This window comes from Trichechus manatus, unplaced genomic scaffold, assembly GCF_000243295.1.
Source record: "Trichechus manatus latirostris isolate Lorelei unplaced genomic scaffold, TriManLat1.0 scaffold00008, whole genome shotgun sequence".
Classification (NCBI taxonomy): Eukaryota; Metazoa; Chordata; class Mammalia; order Sirenia; family Trichechidae; genus Trichechus; species Trichechus manatus.
In genome coordinates, this window is record NW_004443944.1 from 29,231,251 (window position 1) to 29,253,955 (window position 22,705).

A 22,705-nucleotide genomic window follows, 5' to 3' on the forward strand; every position below is an offset into this window, starting at 1 on the left:
GTCAGTTTCTTATTCCATTTGGTGCTTGGCTGAGTTCTTTATCTCTTCATTTGATGCTTAGGGTTTCAAGATTGACATGTGACTCTGTTTGACTTAGTTTTTCTGATCTTTGCTGCGGAGGAATGGCGTGGTGCTTCTGACTATAGTGCCTTGTTGCCCGGAAGTCCTCCGAATAATATTTTTAATTGCATAACATAAAGTAACATAGGATTACAAAAGAGACCAATTGTATCGAAATAGTTATTAAAATATACAAACTGATGTAGTGGAAACCCTGGTGGCGTAGTGGTTAAGAGCTACAGCTAACCAAAAGGTTGGCAGTTTGAATCCACCAGGCGCTCCTTGGAAACTGGATGGGGCAGTTCTACTCTGTCCTATAGGGCTGCTGTGAGTTGGAATTGACTCAACAGCAACGGGTTTGGTTTTTTTTGGTGATATGGTAATATATATACTTTATCAGCACATTAACACATTAAAAAAATTTAGTGAAGAGTCTGATAATTATCATAATTTCAAAGAAATGAGCATGAATAATATTTTAAGGTATGTGCAACAACTGTAATATATAAAGATATCTGTGATGTCTGTATTGACAGAGTCATAGGTGCTGCTAATACTACAGTGATTTGTTGTCTACACTCATATTTGAAGAAAATGGTAACTTCAGTTTGAGGTCAGTGAAAATAACATGTGTTCACGGACTCCCTGAATTCTATCCGTGAGCTCTTGTCTGTAAACCTCACGTTAAGAAACCCTACTCTAATACCACCAGGCATATCTTGCATTCAACAGATATTTACTTGTGTCAAGACATCTACTGTGTGTCAAGCACAGTACTCAATGTGCTAGACTCTGAGGATTCAAAGGTCTTTACTAAAAACACCAAACCTGTTGCCTTCCAGTCAATTCCGACTCATAGTGACCCTGTAGGACAGAGTAGAACTGCCCCGTAGGGTTTCCAAGACTGTAATCTTCTGCCCACAGATCTACTGCGCCACTGGGGCAGAGTCTTTTCACTTTGAGTGTTTGGTCCAATGAGAAGTAGACATGTGAACAACGATAGTTTAGGATGACAAATGTCAAAGGAGAGTTATCAAAGGTTGTAAGGACGCAATGCTGGGTGTATCTCTGCTCCAGGAATCAGGGAAGGTTTTGTGAAAGGGTGACACTTAAGATGTGTCTTGAAAGATAGAAGAGTTTGCAAGATGGAGAGTTGGAGGGAAGAGCTTTTCAGGTAAAGGCATGCATTTTCAGGGAATATAATTGAATGTGGCTAGAGCATAGACTGTGTGTGTAGGTGAAAGAGTGGTTGGAGATGAGACTGGAAGGTTGATTGGAACCTGGTTGTAAAGGACCTTGTTAAGGAGTTTGGACTGATCCTCAGCTGAGGTTGTCAGTTGCCATAGAGTCAGCTCCGACTCATGGCAACCTTAGTATAACAAAACAAAATGTTTCTCAGTCCTGCATCTTCATGTTTGAGTACATTATTGTGGCTGTTGTGTCAGTCCATCTCATTGAGGGTTTCTCTTGCATTGGTTGACTCACCACTTTGCCAAACACAATCAGCTGATAGGGAGGCATTAAAGGTTTTCGAGGAAGGGAGTAGTATGGTGAGATTTAACTTTAAGAAGATAAGTGGATGCACTTTGGAAGGAGGGTGGACTGGAGAGCAGGGAAGAAGTAATGAAGACCCGAACTAAGGCAGAGGCTGTGGGCATTGCACAGAGTTGGAATTTTTAGGTATTGATAGTTAACATCATGAGTGGTGAGAGAGAAGGAATTTTTTTAGATTTTTAGTTTGGAATAAGGACCCCTGGAGGCGCAGTGGTTAAATGGTTGGCTGCTAACCGGAAGGTAGGCAGTTTGAACCCACTAGCCACTGTGTAGGAGAAAGATGTGGCAGTCTGCTTCCATAAAGATTACAGCCTTGGAAACCCTATAGGGCAGTTCTCCTCTGTCCTGTAGGGTTGCTATGAGTCAGAATTGACTGAACGGCAATGGGTTTGGTTTTTGTTGTGTTTTGTTTTTTTAGTTTGGGATGGTGGCTGTCAAAGAGGTTTAGAAAAAAGTAGAAGGAAAATGAGGTGAGAATTGTCAAAGAAGAGTGTCTTTGGTAGAGTAATATGCTTTTGGAAACCACTGCAAAGCTGCCAGTGTGATGTAGTTTTTCTTTTTTTTAATTGTGCTTTAGGTGAAAGTTTACAGAGCAAATTAGTTTCTCATTCAACAGTTTATACACAAATTGTTTTGTGACATTGGTTGCAGGGACCAATCCCTGCAGTGTGTTAGCACTCTTCCCCTTTCCACCCCAGGTTCCCCATTTCCATTCGTCCAGTTTTCCTGTCCCTTCCTGCCTTCTCGCCTTTGCTTTTGGGCAGGTGTTGCCTATTTGGTCTCGTATACCCGATTGAAGCACGTTCCTCACGTGTGTTGTTTGTTTTATAGGCCTGCCTAATCTTTGACTGAAAGGTGAACTTCAGGAGTGGCTTCAGTTGTGAGTTAGAAGGGTGTCCGGGGGCCATAGTCTCAAGGGTTCCTCCAGTCTCTTTCAGACCAGTAAGTCTGGTCTTTTTTGTGATTTTGATTTTTGTTCTACATTTTTCTTCCACTCTGTCCAGGACCCTTTATTGTCATCCCTGTCAGAGAGTGGTCAGTGGTGGTAGCTGGGCACCATTTAGTTCTTCTGGGCTCAGGCTGATGTGATGTAATTTTTGCTTAAGGAAATCAGAGGTGTTAGCGGACATAAAAGGCAGAGAAAGACAAAGGAAGTATTCCTAAATTGTAGGAAAATCACAGGTACCTACATCAGGGGTTGGCAAACTATGGTTCACAGGTCAAACCTGGCCCGCCACCTATTTTTGTAAATAAAGGTTTATTGGAACACACCCACACTCATTCATATACATATTGTCTATGGCTGTTTTTGCACTACTGGCAGAGCTGACTAGTTGTGAAAAAGAATGTATAGCTTGCAAAGCTGAAAATATTTACTACTGATCTGTGTGTCTGAATGCTGGATGTTCAGCCTCTGTTTTGCCATCCAGTTCCTATACTATGGATAATAACCATCTTGGCTCTACTCTTCTGGCTGGATCCCTCATGCTCTGTGTAATCTGCAACATGACATAGACCCCTGAATATTTTATAATGGTCAGAATGCCAAGGTCTGCTGTTATAGGGTCAGTTTTGCGGCAGCTGTGGTAGTGCCAGTTTTTTACAGCTTAGACCATGCTGGGGCTTGTTTTGCCGTTTTTCTATTGGACTGTTTGTCTTTTTCAAAAGATTTCTTTATATATTCTGATTGCTAATTCTTTGTTGGTTATATGCGTTACAGATGTCGTTTCCCAGTTTGTTGCTTATTTACTTACTCTTTTTAAGGTGTCTTATTAAAAAAAATTCTGAGTTTTTATGTAGTCAAATTTATCAATATTTGTCTCCAAGATTTTAAAGTTATTCTTTATATTATCTTCTAGAGTTGCTGCTGTTTTGCCTTTAATGTTTAGGTCTTTAATCTGGAATGGATTCTTGCATATGGTGTGAGGTAGGATCCAATTTCATTTTTTTCCTATGTATAACCAATTGTCCCAGCACCATTTATTGAATGGGGCTTGTTTTCAAATTGTGAGCTCCTTTTGGTGGACTCTTTCTGAGCTCAGGTCCTAATTTCAGCTCTATTGCTTGGTAGCTGTGTGACCTTGGACAAGTAACATAACCTCTTTTGTGCGTCAGTTTCTTATCTTTAAAATAAGGATAATAGTATTTATTTCATAGGGTTTTTGTGAGGATTAAATGAGTTAACACTTGTAACCCGTGTAGAACACTACCTGGCACCTAGAAAACACTAAATAAATGTTAGCATTACTACTCATTTCTGATTCACCAGCACCTGGCACAGAATAGGTGCTCAATATGCTCAACACAACTGTCAAATTAATTTGGCTTTTCAAGTCAAAGAAGAGTGGTTGAGAGCTAGGCTAAGTGTTGCAGAAGATATTTCCAAGGAGTTGCTTAGTTTTAGGCGTTGACTCTGTCGGCTCTGATGGAACTTCTCCTACCCCCTTCACTTCTTTTGAAGAGAACTTCTGTAGCAGAGGATGCAGACTGGCAGCTTGTGGTTGGATTTGGCTCATGGAGTATTTTAAATGTCTTAAAAATTTACACAAATTTCTGAGTTTCTGACTTATCTTAAAAAAATTAGAAAATCTAGCAACTCAGAGCCCATATTGCCTCTTATCAGTAACCAGCTGAAGCTTTAAGGTGGGATGTGTGTTTCCTAGTTCTCTGAAGTCTGTGCTACTCTCTTGCTTTGCTCATTTTATGGCCCTGTAATAGGCATTTGATTTTCTGATTCCTGATTTACTGAGGTTTTGAATATTGTATCCCCTAAACCAATAGATGACATATTAGGTTAGTTGCAGGATGACCAGAAATTGATAGATGAGTTTGTGGGCAGGTAAAAACTAAAATCTATTTCTAAGGCTGACTCATACTTAATCATAATGAATAAAATGATTGAAATTAAAGGATGAAATGAAATTCAGTTCAGTGAATATTTAGGTACCTGCTGTGTGCTGGGTATTATATTAGAAATTATTACATTGGTAATAAAAAAGAAAAATAGCTGGCCAGCTTTATGAAATACTGGAGCTGATGTCCAAGAGAGTGGTTGAATGAGAGAGAGGCGATACAGGAATTCATTCATTTGTCAAACATTCATTGAGCCCTACAGTGTACATTGGGCTAGAACTCTGTAGGATACATAGATGAATCTAGCCAACGTTTAAATGTGATGAGGGACATCTGTAATGTGCTATGGTGCTTGGATGTCAGAGAATGATACCTGAAAGAGGTGGCCTGTGAGAGGGACTACCAAGGGTGGTTAGGATCTTAATATTTGGGGATGAGACAATGTTTTTCAAGTTGAGTGAAAGCATGAGTGTAGTGGTGGGTGTTCAGGGAATGGTAAAGAGTCCGGTTTGGCTGGAGAACAGGGTTATTACAGTGTGTTGTTGGCATTGAGGCTGGAAGTGGAGATTGAACAACAACAACAAAAATAATAGTAGCTCACCTTTTTGCATGCTTACTACTTGCCAGATAATGCACTGAGCATGTCATGTGTTATTTAATTCTCATAACGATCCTGTGAGATAGGTACTATTTTTTTCTTAATCCCTTTTAACAGATAAAGAAACTGAGGAATACAGCTAACAGTTGATGGAGAAAGAATCTGAGTCCAGGCATCTAATCCCAAAGCCTATGTTTATTTTTCTTTAATTTTTTAAAAAAATTATTGTACTTCAGATGGGGGTTTACAGAACAAACTAACTTCTCATTAAACAATTAGTATACATACTGTTTTGTGACATTGGTTACCACCTTCACAACATGTCGACACTCTCCATTCTCGACCTCGGGTTCCCTATTACCAGCTTTCCTGTACTCTTCTGCCTTCTAGTCCTTGCCCCTGGGCTGGTGTGCCCCTTTAGTCTTGTTTTATGGGCCTGTTTAATCTTTGGCTGAAGGGTGAACCTCAGGAGTGACTTCATTAAGAGCTAAAAGGGTGTCCCGGGACCATGCTCTTGAAGTTTCTCCAGTCTCTGTCAGACCAGTAAGTCTGGTATTTTTTTGTGAGTTAGAATTTTGTTCTGCGTTTTTCTCCAGCTCTGTCCAGGACCTTCTATTGTGATCCCTGTCAGAGCAGTCAGTAGTGGTAGCTGGGCACCATCTAGTTGTGCTGGACTCAGTGTGGTGGAGGCTGTGGTAGTTGTGATCCATCGGTCCTTTGGACTAATCTTTCCCTTGTGTCTTTGGTTTTCTTCATTCTCTCTTACTCCCAATGGGATGAGACCAGTGGAGTATCTTAGATGGCCGCTCACAAGCTTTGAAGACCCCAGATGCTACTCACCAAAGTAGAATGTAGAACGTTTTCTTTATCAACTGTTACGCCAACTGAGCTACGTGTTCCCCGAGATCATGGTCCCCACGTTCAGTCCCTCAGGGAGTTTCGATGTGTCTGTGGAGCTTCCATGACGTTGCCTTGTACAAGTTAGGCTGGCTTCCCCACTATTGTGTACTGTCTTACCCTTCACCAAAGTTACCACTTACCTATTGTCTATTTAGTGTTTTTCCCTCCCATTCCTCCACTTGTAACCATCAAAGATTGTTTCTTTTGTGTGTAAACCTTTTCATGAGTTTTTATAGTAGTAATCTTATACAATATTTGTCCTTTTGTGATTGATTTATTTCAGTCAGCGTAGTGTCCTCCAGGTTTATCCATGTTGTGAGATGCTTCGGAGATTCATCTTTGTTCTTTATTGTTGTGTAGTACTCCACTGTGTGTATGTACCATTCATCTGTTGATGGGCATCTAGGTTTCCATCTTTTTTGCTGTTGTGAACAATGCTGCAGTGAGCATGGGTGTGCATATGTCTATTCATGTGACGAGTATCATTTCTCTAGGATATATTCCAAGGAGTGGGATTGCCGGATCATATGGCCAAAGCCATATGGGATTAATACTATACAGTTTAATCATGGATGGTTTTTAACACTCTTCAGTGCCAGGCTGGGAAGTTTGAACTTGGTTGACTAGGCAGTGGGAGTTTTCATCCATACAGTGACTTAATGAATGCTGTACCTTAGGAAAATTAGCTTGGCCACTAGTGTAGGATCAGCATGGGGAGAAGAGAGAGATATAGAGCTAGTCTGCTGTCTCCCTCCTCACTAGATTGGGTGCTCCTTGAGGGAACTACCTATCTCTGCCGCTCGCTGCCTCCTCCCATCCCTTCCTTCCTTCGTCTCTTTTCTTTCTTTCTCTTTCATTCTTTCTCCTTTTTCTCCCCTCCTTTAGCTCCAGTATCAACCTATTGTGTCTGGCGCATTTATTTATTTTTAATTTTTTTCTGTGTCACTTTATTCTAAAAAGGATGTAAAGTGGCTGCCTAGGAGCATTCGCTGAGTGAATTAATAAATGACTAAACTCCTTTTGTTGGAGGGAATAATGCAGCCCTAGAGTTTGGTGATAAGCTATATTTTATATACAAACCCTATAAAGCAAAAGACCAGAACCACATCTTCTTTAACTTATGAAGAATTATGGATTTTATGTCAATTAGAATATTAATGATCGGTTAATAATATCAACTGTTAGTTAATGATGTTAATCACCAAATTCAAAGGATATTCATCCTTTAAATAGGTGTTTAGGTTTGTATTTAGCATTAACCAGCTGCAAATTCCACACACACACTCCCACAAAGAGGCAACAAAAGATTCCATTAGTTAACTTCTTTAACGGATATTGAATCTGCTAAGTATTAATCCCAGCATACCTATTTATGTACTTTTCCTAAAGACCAGATAGTGGCAATCTCTCACTGGAAGAAAGAGTTGTAAATTTGTGAATCAGATTCCTGTTTTGGATTTCACTGAGGGAAATTTATAGAGGAGTAAGGCTGCCTACCTTCTATAAAATACACACATTAAAAATTCAAACACTTGGAGAAATCCAAAGACACTGTGGTTAACCTCCAGAAAATACCAGTAAAGGTGGGAAGAATTTAGGTAAACCAGCATCTGACTAGACTTAATAAGAGAAGATTGATAGGTCCTATCTAAATAATGGATTCATTAAAATAAATGTTCTTTCTTGTTGTTGATATTAGCTAATAGCAGTATGTATGTATACATGCATGCACGTAACGATGTATTGATGTGATACATATGGATATAATAATAAAATTAGTAAACTTGAATCTGAGAAAGCTTCATTAAGAAAATGGGCCTTTATCTGAATTGTTTTTAATTCAGTGTATGAGACAAGCATTGAGCTCAGAATAAAGTGTAGAGAAAAATTTGATTACGCTAGTCAGCATACGTTGCTTACCTACCGTGTGTGGAGAGGTATATATCAAACCAAACCAAATTCGTTGCCATCGAGTCGATTCCAACTCATAGAACTGGATTTCCAAGGAGTGGCTGGTCGATTTGAACCACTGACCTTTTGGGTAGCAGCCGAGCTCTTAACTACTGCATCACCAGGGCTCCTGTTTCTGTCTTCTAGAAAACTGATTCATCTGTGGAGGTGATGTGAATATAAATAACAAGGAGGCTATTGTAAGTGTTTTAAATGAGACAGTAAGTGCTGTGGGAATTCAGAGGAAAGAAAGGTCATTTCCACTAGGAGGATCAGGGAAGGCTTCATGGAAAAGATGGCATTTGACATGACATAGAGGCATTGAATAAAAATTTACTAAATAAATAAAATGAGTAAGTTTGCAACAAGTAGAGTTAAGGAGAGGAGAACCAAAGGAATGATGGACATAGGAAAGCATCAATATTCAGGAAATGAATAGTGAGAAGTCTGGTTTGCTGGTGTATTGATGAATTGTGGGGAGGTGAAGCCAGAGTGGTTTGTTGGGACCTGGGATGCCAGGTCTAGGACATTTGCATGTTGCTGTGAGTGAGCATTGTGTGGGAGCAGGATGGCACTGCAGATTTTTGAAACAGTGGTAATTGATTCAAGCTTTGGATAACTGATTCAAGGTCTAGGAAATTCAATGATCGAGTGATCATAGACCAAGTAGACACCCTGAAGAGAACAGATGGTCAATGATTTAACACACCCAGCGTTCCTCATTTACCCATGCCAGTGACTTTTCACCAAGATGGTCAAGAAATCCCTCATGTGTCAAAAACGAAAACAAACCTTTAAGAGTTTATTAGACCTCTGTTCTAGGTCAGTCATCTGGGGGCTTTGAGATCAGCAGCTGTTCAGGGTCTTTATTCAAAATTCTGTCCATGAGTTTAAGTGTTAATAAATAAAGTTGCTTTTCATTTTGTTTCAAGTTTTTCTTCAAAACCACGTCTTTTCCATTCTATTCTTTACCTTTTGATTTTTTGTGAACCCTCCTCAGTTTTTAAAACACCTGACTAATGGAAAGAATTGAGGAAGACTGTGTAATGCCCAAGCCAGTCTTTTTCTGTCCTTTTAGTCATAGTTTATGTCCACAAAAGATCTGTATTCAGGTTATGAATACTCATTCAAATTGTGGTCAGCAGTAGCCCTCAGGTACTTTTCCTTATTTGTGTCTAGGCAGTTCTTCATGATTCTGTATTTGCATTGTTCATATTTTCTTTGAGAGCACGTATCCCCTTGAAATTTTTAAAATTGTGTATTTTAAATATTACAGAAAAATAAAAACAGAATTTCCTGGTCATTATCGTATGTATGCAGTCTTTACAAGTTTAGGTCTAAGGATATCACTTTCTAGCCATATTGTCAGATTATTCTTTAGAATGACTACCAATTTATATTACCACTAGCCTGCCAATATTGGATTTTATAATCTTTATTTCTTCCAGTATAATAGTGGTACTTCACAGTTTTGTGGGTTTTTTTTTTAACTTTTTATCATGAAAAATTTCAAACATACCAAAAAAAAGAAACCCAGGAAAATAGTACAATGAATACCCTTTTACCTACCACCTATATTCAACAAATTGCCATATTAGCTTAATAATATATTTATTATGTTGAGCCTTTTAAAAATAAAGACACAATGATACTCTAAACATGCATCTCTTTCAAGTAAGGACATTCTCCTACATAGTAATCACAATACCATCATCGGACTTAACAAAATTAACAGTTGTTGTTGTGGTTAGGTGCCGTCAAGTCGGTTCTGACTCACAGTGACCCTGTGTACAACAGAACGAAACACTGCCCGGTCCTGTGCCATCCTCACAATCGTTGCTATGTTTTACCCATTGTTGCAGCCACTGTCAGTCCATCTCATTGAGGATGTTCCTCTTTTTCGCTGACCCTCTACTTTACCAATAAGCAAGATGTCCTTCTCCAGGGGTTAGTCCCTACTGATAACGTGTCCGAAGTACGTGAGACGAAGTCTCGCCATCCTTGCTTCTAAGGAGCATTCTGGTTGTACTTCTTCCAACATAGATTTGTTCGTTCTTCTGGCAGTCCATGGTATATTCAGTATTCTTCACCAACAGCATAATTCAAAGGCATCAGTTCTTCTTCCGTCTTCTTTATTCATTGTCCAGCTTTTGTATGCATGTAAAGGCGATTGAAAATACCATGGCTTGGGTAAGGCGCAGTTTAGTCCTTAAAGTGACATCTTTGCTTTTTTAACACTTTAAAGAGGTCTTTTTCAGCAAATTTGCCCAACATAATATGTCGTTTGATTTCTTCACTGCTGCTTCCATGGGTGTTGATTGTGGATCCAAGTAAAATGAAATCCTTGACAATGTCAATTTTTTTCTCCTTTTATCATGATGTTTCTTATTGGTCCAGTTGTGAGGATTTTTGTTTTCTTTATGTTGAGGTGTAATCCATACTGAATGCTGTAGTCTTTGATCTTCATCAGTAAATACTTCAAGTCCTCTTTGCTTTCAGCAAACAAAGTTGTGTCATCTGCATATTAGGTTGTTAATGAGTCTTCCTCCAGTCCTGATGCTGCATTCTTCTTCACATAGTCCAGCTTCTCACATTATTTGCTCAGCAGGCAGATTAAATAAGTATGGTGAAAGGATACAACCCTGATGCACACATTTCCTTATTTTACACCACGCAGTATTCCCTTGTTCTGTTCGAACGACTGCCTGTAGATCTGTGTACAGGTTCTGCATGGGCACAGTTAAGCATTCTGGAATTCCCCCTCTTCTCAATGTTATCCATAATTTGTTATCATCCACACAATTGAATGCCTTTGCAGGTAAACATCTTCCTGGTAGTTTCTGCTTTCAGTCAGGATCCATCTGGCATCATCAGTGATATCCCTTGTTCCACGTCCTCTTCTGAATCCTGCTAGAATTTCTGGCTGTTCCCTGTTGATGTACTGCTGCAATCATTTTTGAATTATCTTCAGCAAAATTTTACTTGCATGGGATATTAGTGATATTGTTCAATAATTTCCACCTTCTATTGGATCACCTTTCTTTGGAATGGGCACAAATGTGGATCTCTTCCAGTCAGTTGTCCAGGTAGCTGTCTTCCAAATTCGTGGCATAGATAACTGAGCACCTCCAGTGCCGCATCTGTTTGTTGAAACATCTCAGTTGGTATTCCGTCAATTCCTGGAACCTTGTTTTTCACCAATGCCTTCAGTGCAGCTTGGACTTCTTCCTTCAATATCGTTGATTATATACCGCCTCCTGAAATGGTTGAGCGTTGACCAGTTCTTTTTGGTACGGTGACTCTGTGTATACCTTCCATCTTCTTTTGTTGCTTTCAGTGTTGTTCGGTATTTAGCCCATGGAGCCCTTCAGTATTGCAACTCGAGAGTTGAATTTTTTCTTCATTTCTTTCAGCTTGAACACGTTCTTCCCTTTTGGTTTTCTAACTCCAGGTCTTTATACATTTCGTTATGATACTTTACTTTGTCTTCTTGAGCCACCCTTTGAAATCTTTTGTTCAGCTCTTTTACTTCATCATTTCTTCCATTTGCTCTAGGTACTCTGTGTTCAAGAGCAAGTGTCAGAGTCTCTTCTGACATCCATTTTGTTCTTTTCTTTCTTGCCTGTCTTTTTAATGTCGTTTTACTTGTTTCATGTATGATGTACTTGATGTCATTCCACAGCTTGTCTGGTCTTCCATCATTAGTGGGTCCCTGGCCTTGTTCTGACGGATGATATTGAGCTTCTCCATTGTCTCTTTCCACAGATGTAGCCAATTTGATTCTTGTGTATTTCATCTGGTGAGTCTACATGTATAGTTGCCATTTATGTTGTTGAAAAGTATTTGCAATGAAGAAGTCGTTGGTCTTGCAAAATTCTATCATGCGATCTCCAACATTGTTTCTATCACCAAGGCCATATTTTTCAACTACTGATCCTTCTTTGTTTGCAAGTTTTGCATTCCAGTCACCAGTAGTTATCATGATATGCATCTTGAGTGCGTGTTTGATCAATTTCAGGCTGCAGAAATTGGTAGAAGTCTTCAATTCTTCATCTTTGGCATTAGTGGTTGGTGCATAGATTTGAATAATAGTGCTATTAACTGGTCTTCCTTGTAGGTGTATGGATATTACCCTATCTCTGACAACGTTGTACTTCAGGATAGATCTTGAAATGTTCTTTTTGACAGTGTATGTGATGCATTGCTCTTCAATTTGTCATTCCTGGCATAGTATACCATATACTTGTCCAATTCAAAATGGCCAATACCAGTCCATTTCAGCGCACTAATGTCTAGGATATCTTCAAGCATTCCATTTCATTTTTGACAACTTCCAGTTTTCCTAGATTCATACTTCGTACATTTCACATTCCAATTATTAATGGATGTTTCCAGATGTTTTTTCTTATTTTGAGTCATGCCACATCAGCAAATGAAGGTCGCAGAAGCTTTAGTCCATACACGTGATTAAGGCTGACTCTACTCTGAGGATGCAGCTCTTTCCCAGTTTATTTTGAGTGCCTTCCAACCTGAGGGGCTCATCTTCCCGCACTACACCACAGAGAGTTCCGCTGCTTTTCATAAGGTTTTTACTGGACAATTTTTTTAGAAGTTACTCGCCAGGTCCTTCTTCCTAGTCTGTTTTAGTCTGGAAGCTCCGCTGAAACCTACTGGTATTTGAAATTCTGGTGGCATAGCTTCCAGCATCACAGCAACATGCAAGCCACCACAATAGAACAAACTGACGGAGGAGTGGTAGAAATTAACAGTAATTCCTTAATATTATCTAATATTCAGTTCATATTGAAATTTTCCAATTGTTTCCAAAATGTCTCTTATAGATGAGTCAAATTAAGGACCATGCATTGTATTTACATGTTATTATTCTTAGTTCTTTTTTTTTTTTTTTTTTAACCTAGAATAGTTCCTATTTCCCGTTCTGTCCCCCTCTCCAACCTCTTTTTTTTTTTTTCATGGCATTGACTTGTTGAAACTGGAGCAGTTGTCTTATTGAATGTCCCACATTCTGAATTCATCTGATTGCTTTTGTTGTGGTATTTAACTTGTTGCTTTATTCCCTGTATTTCCCTAAAACGGAAGGTAGAGCTAAAGGCTTGATTAAACTCTAGTTTAAATTTTTCACAAGAATACTTCATATTGCACCATATAAGGTGCATAAATGTTTGATTCACCCACTATTATTGGTAAATTTGACCACAGTGTTAAGGTGGTAACTGTCAGATTGCTTCACTGTAAAGTTACATTTTTTTTCTTTTGTGACTAGCAAATGTTTTTTATTTTTATCAATGTTGAGCATTTTTTCAAGTAATGATAAATGCAGCTTCTCTTGTTTGACTAATTTTTCATAGCATTCGACCATTTGTTCAGTGTATTTGGTATTTTCTTTCTAAGTTTGTACTGTGCATTTAAAATTGTTACTTAGTGTCATAAATAATGATGCATTGTTATAAAAGGTAGATTTTAAGCTTGAGAATATAACTAATGTCAAATACAATTTAACAAAATAATACAGATTACAATAATATAATATGTGGCATTTCTTTGACAGGCTTTTATAATAAGTCTGAGTTTGTTCTTTTAAAAAACCACTCTAAGCAGACAAACCTAAAAAAGACAAAGCTCCTAAATAAAAAACTACTATTCCTTTATTTTTTGTGAAGTGGAAGTGAATCTTAAATTCATAAAAGCTGCTTTATATACCCACCCAAAAAGCACCCAGAATTTGTTTTTATTTGTCTCTTAGTGTTTCATTTGGTTGTCTTTTATGCACCAGTTCTTTATCACGTTTAAATAGGCCTATTTTTTCCTGTCGTATCTATTATAGGTTTTTTTCTTATTCCATTTTTTCTGTTATAAATTATACATAGTAAGATTTTCCTTTGAAACCACAAAAGCAGTATACGCTTATTGCAACAAGCTGAGCAATATCTGAGTTGTATAAAGAAAAAGCCAACCATCTCCTCCTCTCCAGTTTCTATCCTCCAAGCTAACCAAGTATAATAGCCTAGTGTATAATCTTCCACATCTTTCTCTGTGCTCTTAGAAACACAAATATACACATTGATTCATTTTCTTTCTTATTTTATAAGATTATGAAGATGCCATACCTATTATTTTACAACTTGTTTTTTTTTTTACTTTATAGTATATTATACATGTCCTTCTAAATCATTAAACCAATATTTAATTCATTTCAGTTCTACTTGCCGCATAATATTCTATTTATGTAGGTTTCTCTCAGTGGTCATTCAGGTTGTGATTTTTCCCTCCATCCTTGTGCATAATCTTTAAGAAATGGAGTTTTCACTTCTGTAGGATACATTCCTACAGAAGGTTAAGTGGTAAGTTTATTTCAATTTTATTATGAACGCCAGGTTATTTTCCACAAAGGTTGTTACAGTTATTGTTCATGCTGGCACTGGATAACATATAGCTTTATAAGTTTTGCCAATTGGCTGAGTGAAAAGTGTTTTCTTGCTTTAATTTTCACTTATCTGACCATTGATAAATTGAGCAGAGTCATTGGCCATTTTGTATTCTCTGTTCTGCAAACCACCTTTCAGTCCTTTACTTATTTTTCTTTTGAGGTGTTACCATTTTACTTTTTAATCAATTTTCAGGAGATTTTGTGTATTTGGGGTATTAACCCCCCTTTTTTGTCACATGGTACAAATATATTATCCCAGCTGACATTTGGCTTTTGACTTTGTGGTTTATTTTGACACATAGACATTCTTATCTGACCATGTCTGTCAGTCTTTTTCTTTATGGCTTCTGGATTCATGTTTTACTCCTCACTACCCAGTGAAGTTAATAATTCTTTAAGCTTTTATTTCTGTATTTCTTACTATTATTATTTAATAATTTTTAAAATTAATTTTGTTTTTCTCTGTGAAGTTTGGGCAGAGATTTGTTTGTTTTTTTAATATAAATGAACCTGTCTTTCTTGTCACTGAATTTCCTCTACTGATCAGAAAATTATCTCTTCTTCATTGTTTGGGAGTAAGCACAGTATTAAATTTTCTAGTTTTTAAATGACCTCCTTTTAACTTTTAAGAATTATTTTTTAATTGTTCCAAGTCATTTTTAATGGTGTTCTTGTGTTTGAGGATATTAGTGTATTCACCTAATACAGTTCTGTCTGCAGGTTTGCTAAGCATAGTCATTGTATTCATCTGGGTCATCAATAATGATATTTAATAGATGAAATGAGCAGAAGGACCTGAAAGCTGATCTTTAGTGTGTGATTTAAAAAGTGACAATTACAATAGCATAAAGCAAAATAAATAAATAAAGCCTGACAACACTGTCATTATGAATGTATTAAGACAATGGAGAAAGAAACACTGGCAGATTCTTAGAGTGGTGGCCTGAAGACTTCTCTGACTGAGAGCACAGATCCCGTGATTTAACTCATGTTAGAGAGAAACATAACAGAGGAACAGAGTCATTGTTCTTTAAAGTTGTCTTTCTTCACTGTCTTATGGCAAGACAACCTTCATTACCATCATGTAACATACTTTTCTAGTGCTTTTATTTATTTTATTTATTTTGTTGAGAATATACACAGCAAAACATACACCAATTCAACAGTTTCTACATGTACAATTCAGTGACATTGATTATATTCTTCAAATTGTGCAACCATTCTCACACTCCTTTTCTGAGTTGTTCCTCCCCCATTAACATAAACTCACTGCCCTGAGGTTCCTATCTAATCTTTGGAGTTACTGTTGTCAGTCTGATCCCATATAGATAGATCTTAAAAGAGCATAATGCTCAAGGCAGACATTTTTTATTAGTGGAGCTAAACTATTATTTGGTTTTAAGAAGACTTCAGGGGAAATGGGTTTAAAGTTTGAAGGTTATGTCAGGGCAGTAGTTTCAGGGGTTCATCTAGCCTCCATGGCTCCACAGAAGTCTGGAGTGTGTGAGAATTTGAAATTCTATTCTGCATTTCTGGTGCTTTTAAAATGAAGTCCTTCATTTGTAAAGAAATGTCATAGATGAAATGGAAGACTTCATTACTACTAAGGGACTTGGGCAGATTGTTCACTTGGGCTTTAAGTTTCCTGTCTGTTCCATGAAGATGTTGGACCATATGATTGCCAAGAGCCCTCTAATTCTTACTCTGCTCAGATTCTCTTCAAGTTAATTTTAGGGAATTTTTTATTAGTACTGGATTGTTGAATTTTGTCAAAAATCTTTAGGAGCAGAAAAGTACCTAGCAGAGTGTCTGGCACATAGAATGCACTTGGTAAAAGGGTAGTTGAACAAATGCATCCATGGAAAGTATTCAAATTACAGTAAATTAGAAATTATGAGGAATTTTTCTCAATGTCATTTGTATATTTGGAGCCTGGATTTAAAGACTGGTACTCCAAACCCGTGCTGTTTTTTGACTGCAGATTTAGTATAATTGAAAGAGCAGAGTGGTGTTCATAATTAGGACATGCTGTATAAAAGTTTTTCTCTAAATTTTACTTTATTCTCATACTGTGGTATCTAACAAGAGGGGAAAAATCTTACTCAGCCCGACTTGTTCCATTAGATTACAATGTGCTTGATTGAATTATTGAGTTGCTTTAGAAATTGCAATTTATCATAATTGACTAATTTATCTTTTGTTACTTATACTAAGATGTCAGGATTAAAGTTTAAAAGTTAATGTTAATATTTTTTAACCTCTTACATTATCTTTTATCTCTACCAAGAGCAAACCTGGGTTGTCCCACTATTGAAATGCCAATGTTGTTGGCAGGCATTTTGTTGATCCTTTCAGGGCACTGTAAGTTTCTCTGATTTGTCTGGAGGTTTGCATATTTTCCTTTGGGAACAGAAAGCCTATAGTAGTTTTATAAGGATCTCAGAAAAGGATGCAGGGAGGATGAGATTGCATCTTATGCTAGTTGTGCCATGGCAAATCATCTTTGTACAGTTCACATTTAACTATATTCAGACTCTTTTAAAATGCTTTATAGACTATCCTGAAACATTTAGGGCTACGTGATTAAAAGAACAACTTAATTTTTTAAGTATTAGAAGGTAATATCCAGACTTAGCCATTCAAGAAAAATGTTATTTTAGTTACCTATCCTACAAATTTTTTGATTTTTATATAGGGACTTTAAGAGCAGGAAAGTGCCTAGCAGTGTGCCTGGCACATAGAATGCACTTGGTAAAGGGTGGTTGAACAAATTCATCCATTGAAATATTCAATTTACAGTAGATAAAGAAATTATGAGGAACTTCTGTGTACATATTTTCCGTTATCTAAAAAATAACTCATGCTTCTGTAAGCCTGAAATTATTTCAAAATATAAAGTTAAGAAAACTTATATGAAAGAGTTTCATGGGAGTGATAGTGAAGTATCAAAGATATTAGTAATCATCTTTGAGAGGGAGAGGTTTTATATCTAGACAACAAATCTAGGAGGTTTGCATTTGGCACAGTCTGAAGAATATGCTTGTGTTTATGAGGCAAGTACCAGAGAAATTGTGATTCTTATTTTATAAAGTAACCTGAAACACTTGAATAGGAATATTCATTTGTTTAAATGAAAATATATACAAGAATAATTATTTGTTGATAGTCCTTGAGTTTTCTTAAACCTAGAAGGAACCTGAGATTCTATTTAGCTCTAATGATTCATCCTCTCATCTTATAATTTAGGAGTCTGAAGCCCAGAGAGATTGTGTCTTGCCCAGAATCATACAACAACTTTATGGGAAGGTTAAGACTAGAACTCAGGGCACACCTACCCTGCCATGCTCAGCCTAGCCCTCTTTCCGTTCTGTCATTCTGTGTTTTGTTATCATAAACAATGCCAGCCTGTTCTGAAGATGAACCCAGTTGATTTTACTACTAATCAGTTGACGTGTGTCTGTACTGAGAGCATTATAAAATATGAATACCAAGGGTAGGAAGTTATTACATCAGCACTGGTCTTCATTTTATTCCCTAATGTGGTTGGTGCAGCAGCTGTGCTAGTACACAGTTGTGAACCCAGCACATCTGTGTTTTCCATTTATTTGTTTGCTTATGTGTATTTTGCAGTTGTTATTTTATAATAAAATTTTTTCAGAGTATAAGTAGGAGAGTGAATTTTTAATTAAATAAAAAAGTATATTATAAGCATATTTACAGTTTTATGTCAGAAAGAGTAGGCAAGTGACAAGAAGGACTAAGTCTGTAGCTACCTACATATATGACCTTGGGCAATATGACCTAGGACAAATCATGTAACCTTCATGGGACTCTGTTTTTCTATCTACTTAATTGGAGTCTTTCATGGGGTTCTGCCCAAGACACTTACATCTGTTGTTTTATTTTGTTAATTGAAGTATAACATACACAAAGAAGAGTGCATAAGTCTTCTTATAAAATGGACACTCATGTAACCACTACTTAGAGATTTTGAAAAATCTTCCTTGGTAATTATGCTGTGCTTTCCTTGTTAAGAAACACTGGACTAGAACAGTTCATCTCATGTTTTTACAACTTTTTCTGGAGTAAAATTAGCAGAAGTAATGGTTGAAAGAAGGAATTTGGACAGTCACTTAAATTTTACTTTGAATAGGTTTATTTGGTTTGTATTTAGTCTTTTCTTCTGATGTGTCTCTTCTTCCTCTTTGCTCTTTTTCCTTTGTCTAGGTCCTGGGAGAAATGGAGAGGGGTCCTAATGAACCCCTCACTATGTTTTCTGAAAGTGGTCAGAGAGTTCTTAAACAGGTCTGTTGATTTTATAGAATACAAATGCAAGTTTGATGTATAAGAGATTTGATTTCAGCTTAACAAAGAGTTGATTTAAATTTATTTTACTTTTTAAAAAAGCAGGCATTTTGATCTCAATGTCCTTAGGGTATTTTATGTTGGGAAGCTGCATTTGGCATGTGGACTAGACACAAACTGACTGAACTAAATAAGATCTGCTTAACAGAAAAGCAGTTTTGATTCAGAGAGGGGCAAATGTGTATATGTGTGCGTGTGTGTGTTATTTCTTTCTTTTTTTTTTTTAAACCATTTAACTACCCGTCTCTATGTCATCATGAATGAACTTTATTATTACTCAGACTGACAAAAACTCTAGCTCAGTGGTTCTCAAACTTGTCCTGCTGTTGCAATCATCTGTGGAGCTTTGAAAAGTACTAATGCCTTTGCCTGGACTTTGCAATTTTTAAAAGATTCCCTAGGTGATTCTAGGAGTCCTGGTGGCGCAGTGATTAAAGCACTTCGCTGCTAACCAAAAGATCAGCGGTTCGAACCTACCAGCTGCTCCGCGGGATAAAGATGTGCAGTCTGCTTCCATAAAAATTTACAGCCTTGGAAACCCTGTGGGGTGGCTAGGAGTCAGAATCAACTTGACAGCAGTGGGTTTGGTTTTGGGGTTCAGTTTAGGAGATTCTAATATGCGGACAAGTTTGGGAAACACTGCTCTAGCTAGTTAAAGCAGGACTGGTCACTATACAACTTGTTTCTTTTCTTTTTTTTTGATAGATATTTTGAATGAATTGATAAATATATAAATAAAACCAACCCCCCCCAAAAAAAAAGACAGTTACCATCAAGTCCCTTTGACTCATGGTGACACCATGTGTTGCAGAGGAGACCTGTTCCCCATAGAGTTTTCAAGGCTGTGACCTTTCCGAAGTACATCCCCAGGCCTTTCTTCCAAGGTACGACTGGGTGGGTTAGAACTGCCAACCTTCTGGTTAGTAATTGAGCATTTAAACATTTGTGCCACTCAGGGACTCCTAAATATATAAGGGGATAAGTATTTTATTTAAAAATCCTGCTTTTTAAACTTGTGTACATTTTTACTAGAATGTAAGCTCTATAAAATCGGGTATCATATTGTGTTTTCTTCACCATTGTATCTTTATCCCTTAGAATAATACTGGCATATATTGCGTCCTTAAATATTTATTGAATGAGTGAATGAACCTATCAGCCTCTAGTGAGTTGAGAGTATGCTTTTACCTAATAGAGTAAAATCTGCGAAAGGCAGAACCTGTGTAAGGCAGAAACCTATCAGAGAAGGAGAACTCAAATATTTTCCACTAAAACGAGCCCTAGAAAAGTGGTGAGACTCACCCTGTCAAAGGCGGAAAACTCAACGAGACCCAGGAAAACAAGGCAGTCCTGTCGAGTTCTGGTTTCACTGTACTCAAATAGTTTGAGAGTGGTGTGATAGTGAAAAGCCCAGACTCTAGAAGCTAATTGGCCTGAGCTTGAATCATGGCTCTGCCATGAAAGCTGTATGATCTTGAGCAAGTTACTTAACTTCTCTGTGCCTCAGTTTCCTCATTGGTAAAATGGGAGTAATAGAACCTATTTTATATGGTTGTTGGGGGAACTAATTGGGTTAATAACACAAATTGCTGAGAACAGTTGACTGGATAATGTGCCTGGCACATAAGAGTGCTTTGTAAGTTGCTGTTGTCTATTGCAATTGAATCAATTTAGGATCATGGCGACCCCATGTATTACAGAGTAGAACTGCTCCATAGGGTTTTCTTGGCTGAAATCTTTATGGAAGCAGACCACTAGGCAGGTTCAAACCACCAACCTTTAGGTCAGTAGTCGAGTACAAACCATTTGCGCCACCCAGGGACATGGAAAGGATGTTAGCCTCCCTCAGTTTCTTCTAACTGACAGCATGGAGGCTAAGAAAGGTTTAAGAGATTCCAAGGTCACAGATGTGGTAAAAACAAGATGGAACCCAGGGTGGTATAGTTCACTTTTTATTCTATTTGCAGGTAGTTCCTGACTTAGGATGTATTTGAGTTACAATGAACCACACTTACGACTGTCCTTTTTTCTTTTTGTACATCTTATTGTTTGTAATACATGTTACATGCAATATTGCAGTGCATAATTTGCTATTATCATTCTCATGCCAACTGCCAAAGACACAGATCAGATTTATAAAAACTGATAATAAAAGGGAATAATAATGAAAACTAAAAAAAGAGGTATTTGACTTATGTCAGAATCAACTTACGATGGAGTTGTCGGAACGGAACTCCATCATAAGTTGGGGACTACCTGTAGTTATGTTTTGTTTCTGCCACTAAATCTGTCAATTTGTCATACTCTTATGGCTTGTGTGTTGCTATGATACTGGAAGCTATGCCACTGGTATTTCAAATACCAGCAGGGTCACCCACGTAGACAGGTTTAAGCAGAACTTCCAGACTAAGACTAGGAAGAAAGGCCTGGTTATCTATGTCCAAAAATTAGCCAATGAGAACCCTAAGAATCACAACAGAGTATTGTTCGATATAGTGCTGGAAAATTAGCTCCTAGGTTGGAAGGCACTCAAAATATATAGTGGCCACAACAATGAACTTGAGCCTACCAATGATTGTGAAGATGACGCAGGACTGGGCAACATTTTGTTGCATTGTACATGGGGTTGCCGTGAGTCAGAACCGACTCAATGACAACTAACAACAACGTTTTGTTTGATTTTTTCATAAGTAATATGGTCTTATGTTACATACGTTAAAAACAAAAAATTTAAAGAAACAGCAAAAGAAAAAGCTTGTGTTCCTCCTTCATTGCTTTTTTGGCGCAAATTCTTTAGCCACATTTCCTCACCTGCTTCAGTTATCTCATCTGAAGGTAAATTAAATAACATAAAAAGTGTGCTTCTGAACCTTAGAGCATTTAGACCGCTAAACCTAAACCTTTGGGCATTTAAATACCCAAAGCTCAAGCCTCAGTGCGGACCTGGTGGGACCCAGGCATTATTATTTTTTAAAGTTTACCAAATAATTATAATTTGTAGTCAAGGTTGAGAACCACTGAAGTTCTTTCAAAGTACGTACTCATTTGATCTCAGATATTCTGACGTTAGTGATTTAATAGTAGCTAGGGTGGTTCTAATTAGTGAGCATTGGCCTGAAATAGGCTGGATCAGCTTGATTCTGATATTTCTGCTAATGGTGCACTGTGTGTGAGTGAGGTACAGTTACCGTTGTGAGGATAGTTTGGTATCTGGGGGAGGAAGCACTGAACTTGGGGTTGAAAGACCAGGATCTAGCCTTGATCCTGCTGTAATCTTAGTCCGTAACCTCGGTTAAGTCATACAACCACTGTCTAGGTTTTACTTTTCCCTGTCTGTGAAAAACTGGGGGAGTTGGACTAATTATTCTGTAAATTCTCTTTCAGCTCTAAAACTTCAAATTTGTGAGCCAGTAGGGGAGGGAGAGAGGTAGCTGGTCGACTTTGTGTGCCTGAAGAATAGGTGAGCGTGAGAGGCCAACTGTGCAGGCCTGGGGTGGAAGGGGACAAGTGTGGAAGACTTGCCTAAGGGAATACTGAATAGGAGGTCGTAGCAATAGCTTAGCACGTGGTAATGATGTTGTTGAGGTTCTGATCTTACTGTTAAATGACTCACAAGGTAAATGTAGTCAGGGGAGCCCCCCAAAATAAGGCAATAGAAAACAGAGGATATTTTTGTTGTTACATGTATGAGGTAGGTTAAGAGTAGGAATATTATAATTGCTGCTAAGGTCTAAGAGGGTGGTAGATAGCTGGCTTTTGTTTTCAAGCACCATTTGTTAAAGAGTCTGTCTTTTCCCAAATCAACGGTCTTTGGGCCTTTGTCAAATATCAGCTGCTCGTAGGTGGATGAATTTATGTCTGGATTCTCAATTCTGTTCCATTGGTCTGTGTGTCTGTTGTTGTACCAGTACCAGGCTGTTTTGACTACCGTGGCAGTACAATAGGTTCTAAAATCAGGTAGTGTGAGGCCTCCCACT

The 22,705-nt window shown here is 37.7% G+C and overlaps 1 protein-coding gene across 4 annotated transcripts in view; it reads left to right on the plus strand.

Moving 5' to 3' along the window:
• NCOA6 (nuclear receptor coactivator 6) overlaps positions 1–22,705 on the plus strand; it is a 98,218-nt gene that overhangs the window by 6,175 nt on the left and 69,338 nt on the right. Inside the window, exon 1 of one of the 4 annotated variants that reach the window (XM_023725157.1) lies at positions 15,723–18,668. The exons of the other annotated variants lie outside the window; for them this stretch is intronic. The gene's annotated coding sequence lies outside the window, so the exon portion shown is untranslated. Of the gene's footprint in view, positions 1–15,722; positions 18,669–22,705 lie in introns of those variants that run through there. 4 annotated transcript variants of the gene reach the window in all.